The 11,184-nt window shown below is 41.2% G+C and overlaps 1 protein-coding gene across 3 annotated transcripts in view; it reads right to left on the bottom strand.

Moving 5' to 3' along the window:
- Window positions 1-11,184, bottom strand: part of CEP83 (centrosomal protein 83) — a 133,144-nt gene that overhangs the window by 32,232 nt on the left and 89,728 nt on the right. The gene's annotated exons all lie outside the window — the stretch shown is intronic.

Here is an 11,184-nt window from a genome sequence, read left to right on the forward strand (position 1 = left end):
CCCCATCGGCCCTGCCCTGAGTGTGACAGTGGCGGCGCCCCAACCCCCTGATCCGCCCTGCTCTGTGTGTGACAGGGGGCGGTGCCCCAACTCCCCTATTGGCCCTACTCTGTGAGTGACAGGGGGGAGCTCCTCAACCCCCTGATTGGCCCTGCTCTGTGCATGACAGGGGGGAGCTCCTCAACCCCCTGATTGGCCCTGCTCTGTGCGTGACAGGGGGGAGCTCCCCAAACCCCTGATTGACCCTGCTCTGTGCATGACAGGGGGGAGCTCCCCAAACCCCTGATGGGCCCTGCTCTGTGTGTGACAGGGTACGGAGCCCCAACCCCCCTGATGGGCCCTGCTCTGTGCGTGACAGGGGGGAGCTCCTCAACCCCCTGATCGGCCCTGCTCTGTGTGTGACAGGGTATGGAGCCCCAACCCCCCTGATGGGCCCTGCTCTGTGCATGACAGGGGGTGGCGCTGCAACTTCCCTATTGGCCCTGCCTTGAGTGTGACAGGGGGCGGTGCCCCAACCCCCCAATCGGCCCTACCCTGAGCGTGACTAGGGGTGGTATCGCAACCTCCCGATCCGCCATGCACTGTGCATGACAGGGGGCGGCGCCCCAACTCCCCAATTGGCCCTGCTCTGAGCCCGACCAGGGGCTGCACCTAGGGATTGGGCCTGCCCTCTGCCACCTGGGAGCAGGCCTAAGCCAGCAGGTCGTTATCTCCTGAGGGGTCCCAGACTGCGAGAGGGCACAGGCCGGGCTGAGGGACCCTCTCTCCCACCCGAGTGCACAAATTTTTGTGCCCGGGCCTCTAGTATAAAAAATTTCCCTAATTAAGTCCCTTTTAATGTGCACGAATTTCGTGCCCGGGGCCACTAGTAGTAAATAAAAAGCCTTGGGTCTGGAAATTCAGAGAGCTTCTCCACTAGAGGGAAGTGATACGCCTGGTTCCCCATACCTTCCAAATTTATATTTCTTGTCTAGTGTATCTGTTTATGTCGCAGCCCCTTCTCCAGATTCCTGAACCTTGCTGCAAAAGACTGCAGCAGTAGAGGACCTGCGCTACATGAATCAAACTTACCATAAAGTTAGAGAAATCAAAACAGCATGATATTGGTGTCAAGAAAGACATACAGATCAATGACATAGAACAGAGTTCAGAAAGAGACACACACTTACACAGTCAAATAATGTTCAACAAAGTTACCAAAATAATTCAATGGGAGAAAAGACATACTTCTACAAATGGTGCTGTAATTTTGTTTTGTAATGTCTTTATTAGGTTACATATCAATGTTACCCTAACTCATAAAAAAATTAAGACAGTTTCCTTGATTTACAATGCTCTGGGATAGTGGAATTATCTGGTTTTTGAAGTCTGGGTAGAATTCTCCTGTGAAACCATCTAGGCCTGTACCTTTTTTCTGGGGTAGTTCTTTGATAACTATCTGTTTCCTATATAGAAATCAGCCTGTTTAAATTTCCTATCTCTGTTGGGATTAGTTTTGATAATCTGTATTTTCATAAGAAATTATTTCTTTCATGTATGTTTTCAAATTTACTTGCATAGAGGTTCACAAAATGGTTGTTTATTTTTTAATTTCACTGTTTCAGTGCTTACTTTTCCTTGGTCATTTCTTATTTTGTGTATGTGCTTTATTCCCTCAATTACAGTTGACAGTCAATATTATATTAGTTTCAGGTATAGAGTACAGTGGTTAGACATTTATATAACTTATGAATAGATCTCCCCGAGTAAGAACTACATACACTATTAACAAATAGAATACACTACCACCTACACAAACAAAGATCAAGAGGACTTTATTCCAGAAATGATGGGTGGTTCAAGATTAGGAAAGCCATTAAGAGAGCAAAGTGACAAAAAATTATCTCCAGAGATGCTAAAAACCTTTGACAATTTTAAATATTATGGCTGATTTAAAAAAAAAATCAGGGAAATAAAAACTGATGGATACCTCCTTAAATTATAGAATAGACATTCCTTAATCCTAAACCTGGCTTCTTAATGAAAATACAGGAGAGACATTTCCACTATGATCAGGAACAAGGCAAGGATGCCCACTATCCTCAAAACTATTCAATACTGTATTGGAGGTGCTTGCCAGTGCAAATAGACAAATCAGTTACAGGCATAATAACTGGTAAGAGGTCATCTGTATTTGTAGATGATATGATAGTATGCCTGAGAAATACTAGGTAATTCATAATAAAACTAACTCAAAGATAAGACTTGAATAAGTTAGCAGGATATAAAATCAACATGTAAGTGTTGATAGGCTTCATAAACAAACAATAACGAGGTAGAGAACAAAATGGGGAAAAACATTTACAAAAGCAAGGAAGAAGATTAAGTATTTGGGAATAAACAAGAAATGTGTCAAAACTACATAAAGTTTTAGAACTCTTCAGAAGAACACAATAATAAATTTCAACTAACTGAAATAAATTTGCTCTTGGCTAGGACAATTAAACATCATGAAGATGTCAGTTCTCCCTAGATTAGATTAAATATTTAAAGGAATCCCAATAAAAATACCACTGAACTATTTTATGGAGCTAGACAATTATATTCAAGTTTATATGGAAAAACAAACAAAAAAGATTAGTCAATAAACTACTATAAGAAGAAAAACTAGAGAGACTGATGAAGATGGCGGCATAGGTAAACACCAGAAATTGCTGCCCCGCACAACCCCTTCAAAAATACAACTAAAAGACAAAACGGACACCATCTAGAACCACAGGAAGGCTGGCTGAGTGGAAATTCTACAAGTAGAAGGAAAGAGAAAAGCACACTGAGACTCAGAGGAGGTGCGGAAGTAAAGTGCAGAGGTTCAGAGGTGCACACAGAAAGGGCTGGCAATTGAGGACATGGTTGTCTTTTTCAATCGGAGGGAGTCTCAAGCTCCCGACTGCTCTGAACTCTAGTTCCGGGCGAGTCTCTGGGGACCCAGACTCATACGAAGAGAAACTGGACTGTCCGGCATCGGTCGGAACTCGAGGGCGGCTTTCTCTCAGAAGTGCTTACAGCGAATACCAAGGAACACTGAGACCTGGGGCCTCTTAGGGCAGGACTGAGGATCAGCCATAGCTGTTTGCTCTGCCCTGTTGATTCCCCGAGACCCTACCCCACCCAAGCTGTGCACAGAGGCTTTTACATATGAATGACCTGACCCTTTGCAATCTAAAATTACCTAACTCCAGCTGGGTCAGAGAGACCCAGAACATCCCAAAGATGGCCCAAAGCCCCACAGCAGCTTGCATTGCTTCACAGCTGGGCCTCATCTGGGCACCTCCAAACCCCAAACAAAGAAGAGGAATCTGCAGATCTCTCCGTAGCTCCTGCAGGGTAGCCTCAGGCAGAGGCTAAATTAGAACCTCCTTAGAGATCCAAGAGCCAGTGTACCCAGTTGTCAGAGTGGGACCATCCAGATTACAACTCCTCAGATCCATAAAGGACACACTCAGGGGGCAGACTCAGTGAGCACCAAAGCCCCACTGAAGCAAGTCTTGCCCCAGAAGGTATCTCAAGCACAGAAGTTCTCGCACTGTAGACACAGCTGATTCTCACAGCCAATTGGCCTGGAGGTCAATTCCTCCCAGTGATACCTACAACAATCAAGGCTTAACTACAACAAGACTGTGCACAAAGCCCACAAAGGGGTGCACCAAGAGTGTCCACCTCAGGTAATTGGGGAGGCTGAGCCATTGGGCCCTATAGGACACATAGCACAGAAAGCCACTCTATCAACACAGGGAAGCATAAAAAATGTGGAGACAAAGAAACAGGTCACAAATGACAGAAATGGAGGAAAGCAAACTACTGTATATAGAGTTCAAAACCACGGTTATAAGGTTACTCAAGAATCTTCTAGAAACCGCCGATAAATTTAGTGAGACCCTCCATAAATCTAGTGAGACCCTCGAGGATATGAAAAAGGACCAACTAGAAATTAAGCATACACTGACTGAAATAAAGAATATTATACAGAGATCCAACAGCAGACTAGAGGATCCCAAGAATCAAGTCGAAGATTTGAAATACGAGAAAGCAAAGAACACCCATCATGAAAAACAAAAAGGAAAAAGAATCCAAAAATATGAAGATAGTGTAAGGAGCCTCTGGGACAACTTCAAGCGTACCAACATCTGAATTATGGGGGTGCCAGAAGAAGAGAGAGAGCAAGATATTGAAAATCTATTTGAAGAAATAATGACAGAAAACTTCCCCTACCTGGTGAAAGAAATAGACTTACAAGTCCAGGAAGCACAGAGAACCCCAAACAAAAGGAATCCTGAGAGGACCACACCAAGACACATCATAATTAAAATGCCAAGAGAAAAAGACAAAGAGAGAATCTTAAAAGCAGCAAGAGAAAAAAAGTCAGTTACCTACAAGGGAGTACCCATACGACTGTCAGCTGATTTCTCAATAGAAACTATGCAGGTCAGAAGGGAGTGGCAAGAAATATTCAAAGTGATGAATAGCAAGAACCTACAACCAAGATTACTTTACCCAGTAAAGTTATCATTCAGAATTGAAGGTCAGATAAAGAGCTTCACAGACAAGAAAAAGCTAAAGGAGTTCATCACCACCAAACCAGTATTATATGAAATGCTAAAAGGTATCCTTTAAGAAGAGGAAGAAGAAGAAAAAGGTAAAGATACAAATTATGAACAACAAATACACGTCTATCAACTAGTGAATCTAAAAATCAAGTGAATAAATAATCTGATGAACAGAATAAACTGGTGAATATGATAGAATCAGGGGCACAGAAAGGGGGTGGACTGACAATTCTCGGGGGGAAAGGGGTGCAGGGGGTGCGGGAAGAGACTGGAAAAAAATCGTACACCTATGGATGAGGACAGTGGTGGGGGTAAGGGCAGAGGGTGGGGTGGGAACCGGGTGGAGGGGAGCTATGGGGGGGAAAAAGAGGAACAACTGTAATAATCTGAACAATAAAGACTTAATTTTTAAAAAAAGAAGAAGAAAAACTAGAAAGACAGAATAACCCAACCAGACATTAAAACATACTATAAAGGAGATCCTAGATGGCTGCTGATGGGACGGTAGGCTGCAAAATACTGTGTGAGTGAGAGAATGAAAGGAGAGCGCGTGGACGTGCGGGGAGTGTCTGTATTTGTGAGAGAGGAACAGCTATATTCCAGGGGACTGTTGGGGACTGGCGGACCGGGCTCCCCTGGCCAGGCAGCCTCTACTGCTGCTAAAATCTCTCCCGGAGTGGCTGGCTCTGCCGCAGAGACCGCGCCATCTTGAAGGGGAGACCAGTTGTGATCAGAAGCCCAGCTTTACCTTCAACAGGGGAGACCTCGGATACCTCCTGGGACCCTACAAACGCATCACCCAGGGACCAGCTGCCTCAGCTGCGAAAACCAAGAACACCGGGATTTCAGCCTCCCCGACCGCGGGCGCCTAAAAAGTCTATCCAGGGGGAGACAAAGCTGCGCTGAATATTAGGACGGGCCCTGCACCTTCTCACAGAGCAGATAGAAGGAACAACTGAATCGAACAATACCCACCCAGAATTGGTGAATTAAACACAGCTGGTGAGGCAATCTGCGGATGGAAAGGATAGATATTGCCTAGTGAGAGTCAACACAGGAGAGAGCGAGCTACATAGCCAGACACCTGGAGAGTAGAGATCATGGGGAGACAAAGAACAGCCTGCATACAAAAGAAAAGGAGGCATCGCCAGAAAAGGAAGTAAACAAAATGGAGGCAAGCAATATGTCAGAGAAAGAATTCAGAGAAATGGTCATAAGGTCACTGAAAAGGTTGGAAGACAAATTCAACAATATGTGTAAGAACAAAGAGGAAATGAAGAAGAACCAAGAGGAAATGAAGAAGAACCAAGAAGAAATGAAAAATGACATCACTGCAATAAAGAACTCAATAGAAAACATCAACAGTAAACTAGAAGAAGCGGAGGACCGCATTAGTGAGCTAGAAGACAAGTCAGGAAAAAATACCCAAGCATAGCAGCATCTAGAACAGTGATGGAGAACCTATGACACGCGCGTCAGAGGTGACACGCGAACTCATTTTTTTGGTTGATTTTTCTTTGTTAAATGGCATTTAGATATATAAAATAAATATCAAAAATATAAATCTTTGTTTTACTATGGTTGCAAAGATCAAAAAATTTCTATATATGACAAGGCACCAGAGTTAAGTGAGGGTTTTTCAAAATGCTGATACACTGAGCTCAAAAGGTTCGCCATCACTGATCTAGAAAAAAAAAACGTAAAAAACAAGAGGAGAGCCTAAGGCAATGGTTCTCAACCTTCTGGCCTTTTAAATACAGTTCCTCATGTTGTGACCCAACCATAAAATTATTTTCGTTGGGACTTCATAAGTGTAATATTGCTACTGTTATGAATCATAATGTAAATATCTGATATACAGGATGGTCTTAGGCGACCCCTGTGAAAGGGTCATTCGACCACCAAAGGGGCGCGACCCACAGGTTGAGAACCGGTGGCCTAAGGGAACTTTGGGACAATACGAAATGAAACAACATCCTCATAATAGGGGTGCCAGAAGGAGAGGAAACTGAGCAAGGTATAGAAAACCTGTTTGAAGAAATAATGACAGAAAACTTTCACACAAGTCCAAGAAAAAATTCACACAAGTCCAAGAAGCTCACAGAGTCCCAAACAAAATGAACCCCAAAAGATGGACGCCAAGGCACATTATAATTAAATTGGCAAACACCACCAACAAAGTAAGAATCTTAAAAGCAGCCAGAAAGAGACAGCAAGTTACCTACAAAGGATCCCCCATCAGACTAGTGACTGATTTCTCTACAGAAACACATCAGGCCACAAGGGAATGGAATGAAATATAGAAAGTCATGCAAAGAAAGGGTCTGAATCCAAGAATACTGCACCCAGCAAGGCTATCAAGCAAAATTGAAGGTGAAATCAGGAGCTTCACAGACAAAAAAGAACTAAGAAAGTTTATCACCACCAAACCAGCAATGCAAGAAATGCTAAAGGGTCTGTTGTAAAAAGAAGAAATAGGAAGGGAAGAAGGAACACAGGCATAAAGAAAAAAAATGGTGACAATCAAGTAGTTTTCAATAATAACTTTAAATGTAAATGGATTAAATGCCCCAATCAAAAGACAAAGGGTAGCTGAATGGATAAGAAGACATGACCCATATATCTGCTGTCTAGAGGAAACCCACCTCAGAACAAAGGACTCACACAGACTGATGGTGAAGGGATGGAAAGGGTTTTTCAGGTGAATAGAAATGAAAAAAGCTGGGGTAGCAATACTTAAATCTGACAAATTAGACCTCAAAGTGAGGGCCATAACATGAGATAAGGAAGGCCACTTCATAATACTAAAGGGAGCAATTCAACAAGAAGATATAACTCTGGTAAACATATATGCACCCAATACAGAAGCACCCAAATACATAAAAAAAACTTCTGGAGGATACCAAGGGAGAGACTGACAGCAATACAGTCATAGTAGGGGCTTTAATATCCCACTATCACCACTAGACAAATGCTCTAAACAGAAAATCAGCAAAGAAACATCAATCCTAAATGATTCACTAGATCAGATGGAATTAACTGACATCTTCAGAACTTTTCACCCCAAAGCCACAGAATATACATTCTTCTCAAGTGCACATGGGTCATTTTCAAAGATAGACCATATATTGGGACACAGGCAAAGTCTCTTCAAATTCAAGAAGATAGAAATCATATCAAGCATCTTCTCAGATCACAATGGCATAAAACTAGAAATCAACTACAATAAAAGCAATTTAAAAAAATAAAACACCTGGAGGCTAAATAGCATGCTATTAAACAATGATTGGGTTACCAAAGAGATCAAAGAAGAAATAAAAAGCATCATGGCAACAAATGACATTGAAAGCACAACAATCCAAAATCTATGGGACACAGTGAAAGCAGTCTTGAGAGGGAAGTTCATAGCTCTACAGGCCTACCTCAAAAAACAAGAAAAAATGGTAATAAATTATCTAAACCTACAATTCAAAGAGTCAGAAAGAGAGCAACAATAAACGCCCAGTGTAAGCAGAAGAAAGGAAATAATAAAGATCAGAACGGAGATAAACAACATAGTGACCAAAAATAACAATACAAAAGATCAACAAAATCAAGAGCTAGTTCTTTGAAAGGATAAACAAGTTTGATGAATTTCTAGCCAGGCTCACCAAGAAGCAAAGAGAGAGGACTCAAATAAACAAAATCAGAAATGAAAGAGAATCCCACAGAAATACAAATGATTATGAAAAAATACTATGAACAACTCTATTCCAACAAAATGGACAACCTAGATGAAATGGACATATCCTTAGAAAAATACAAGTTCCCAAAACTCAACCAAGAAGAATAAAAAAGCCTGACTAGGCTGTAACTACTGAAGAAATTGAAACAGCGATCAAAAATCTTCCAGCAAACAAAAGCCCTGGTCTGGACAGCTTTACAGGGGAATTCTACCAACCATTCAAAGAAGAACTGAAACCTATCCTTCTCAGACTATTCCAAAAAATTAAAGAGGAAGGTACATTTCCAAGCTTTTTCTATGAAGCCAGCATTACCCTAATCCCAAAACCAGATAAAGACACCACAAAAAACGAGAACTACAGGCCAATATCCTTCATGAACATAGATGCTAAAATCCTCAAAATTCTAGTAAATTGGATTCAGCAATGCATTAGAAAGATCATACATCATGACCAAGTGGGATTTATTCTGGGGATGAAAGGATGGTACAATATCCGCAAATCAATAAATGTGATACATCACATAAATAAACTGAGAGACAAAAATCATATAATCATACCAATTGATGCAGAAAAGTCATTTGACAAAATCCAACACCTTTTATTGATAAAAACTCGCGGCAAAGTGGAAATAGAGGGATCATACCTCAACATAATTAAAGCCCTATATGACAAACCTACAGCCAACATCATACTCAATGGGCAAAAACTAAACCCATTTCCCCTAAGACAAGGATGCCCACTTTCACCACTCCTGTTCAACACAGTACTAGAAGTACTAGCCATAGCGATCAGACAAGAAGAAATAAAAGGCATCCAAATTGGAAAAGAAGTAAAACTGTCCTTATTCGCAGATGACATGATACTGTACATAGGAAACCCCAAAAACTCCATCAAAAAACTACTAGACCTAATAAATGAATTTGGCAATGTGGCAGGATACAAATTAACACCCAGAAATCTATGGCCTTTTTATACACCAATAATGAACTCACAAAAAGAGAAATTAAAAAAACAATCCCATTTACCATTGCACGAAAAAAAATTAAGATACCTAGGAGTAAACTTAACCAAGGACGTAAAAGACCTGTACTCGGAAAACTACAGGACATTGAAAAAAGAGATAGAGGAAGACATAAACAAATGGAAGAACATACCATGGATTGGTAGAATCAACCTCATTAAAATGTCCATACTACCTAAAGCAATCTATAGATTCAATGCAATACATATTAAAATACCAATGGCATATTTCAAAGATCTCAAACAAACTCTCCAAAAATTCATCTGGAATAAAAAAAAAGACCCCGAATAGCCACAGCTATCCTGAGAAAGAGGAACAAAGTTGGAAGGATCACAATAGCAGACATCAAGCTATATTACCACGCCATGGTTCTCAAAACTGCCTGGTACTGGAACAAGAACAGACATATAGACCAATGGAACAGAATAGAGAACCCAGAAATTGACCCAAGCCATTATACTCAATTAATATTTGACAAAGGAGGCAAGAGCATACAATGGAATCAAGACAGTCTCTTTAATAAATGGTGCTGGGAAATTTGGTCAGATACATGCAAAAAAAATGAAACTAGATCACCAACTTACACCATACACAAAAACAAACTCAAAATGGCTAAAGGACTTAAATGTAAGACGGTAAACCATAAAAATCCTACAAGACTCCATAGGCAGCAAAAATGCAGACATATGTCATAGCAATATCTTCACAGACACAGATCCTAGGGCAAGAGAGATTAAGGAGAAAATAAACAAATGGGACTACATCAAAATAAAAAGCTTCTGCACAGCAAAGGAAACCATCAACAAAACAACAAGAAAGCCAATTGCATGGGAGATCATATTCGCCAATGATATCTCCAATAAGGGTTTCATCTCCACCATTTACAGGGAACTCATACAACTTAACAAAAGGAAGATAGACAATCCAATCAAAAAATGGGCAAAGGACCTAAATAGACACTATTCCAAAGAAGACATACAGAAGGCCAAGAGATATATGAAAACATGCTCAAAGTCACTAATCATCTGAGACATGCAAATCAAAACAATGAGGTACCACTTCACACCTGTGAGAATGGCTATCATCAACACATCAACAAATCAACAAAAGACAAGCGCTGGAGAGGATGCAGAGAAAAAGGAACCCTCCTTCACTGCTGGTGGGAATGCAGACTGGTGCAGCCACTGTGGAAAACAGTATGGCGTTTCCTCAAAAATTTAAAATGGAACTCCATTTGATCCAGTAATACCACTTCTAGGAACAGAAACACCAATCAGAAAGGATATATGCACCCCTATGTTCATAGCAGCACAATTTACAATAGCTAAGATTTGGAAACAGCCTAAATGCCCATTAACGGATGAGTGGTTTAGAAAACTGTGGTACATCTACACAATGGAATACTACACTGCTGTAAAAAAGAAGGCACTCTTACCATTTGCAGCAGCATGGATGGAACTGGCGAGCATTATGTTAAGTGAAATAAGCCAGTCAGTGAAAGAAAAATACCACATGATCTCACTCATTTATGGATAATAAAGAACATTATAACCTGATGAACAAAAAGATAGATACAGAGGCAGAAAAGCATCGAACAGATTGTCAAATTACAGCATGAAGGCTGGGGAGAATTTGGGGAAGGGAGGTAAGAGATCAACTGAAGGACTTGTATGCACGCATATAAGCATAACCAATGGACACAAGACACTGGGGGGGGGGGGGGTGAGGGCATGTGCTGGGGGGTAGGGGAGGCCGGGGGAAGGTCAATGGGGAAAAAAAGGAGACATATGTACTACTATTTGTAATACTTTAAATAAAAAAATGAAATTTAAAAGGAATTTTGGGGAGAAAAAAA

This window comes from Myotis lucifugus, unplaced genomic scaffold (genome assembly GCF_000147115.1).
Source record: "Myotis lucifugus unplaced genomic scaffold, Myoluc2.0 scaffold_167, whole genome shotgun sequence".
In the NCBI taxonomy this organism is placed as follows: domain Eukaryota; kingdom Metazoa; phylum Chordata; class Mammalia; order Chiroptera; family Vespertilionidae; genus Myotis; species Myotis lucifugus.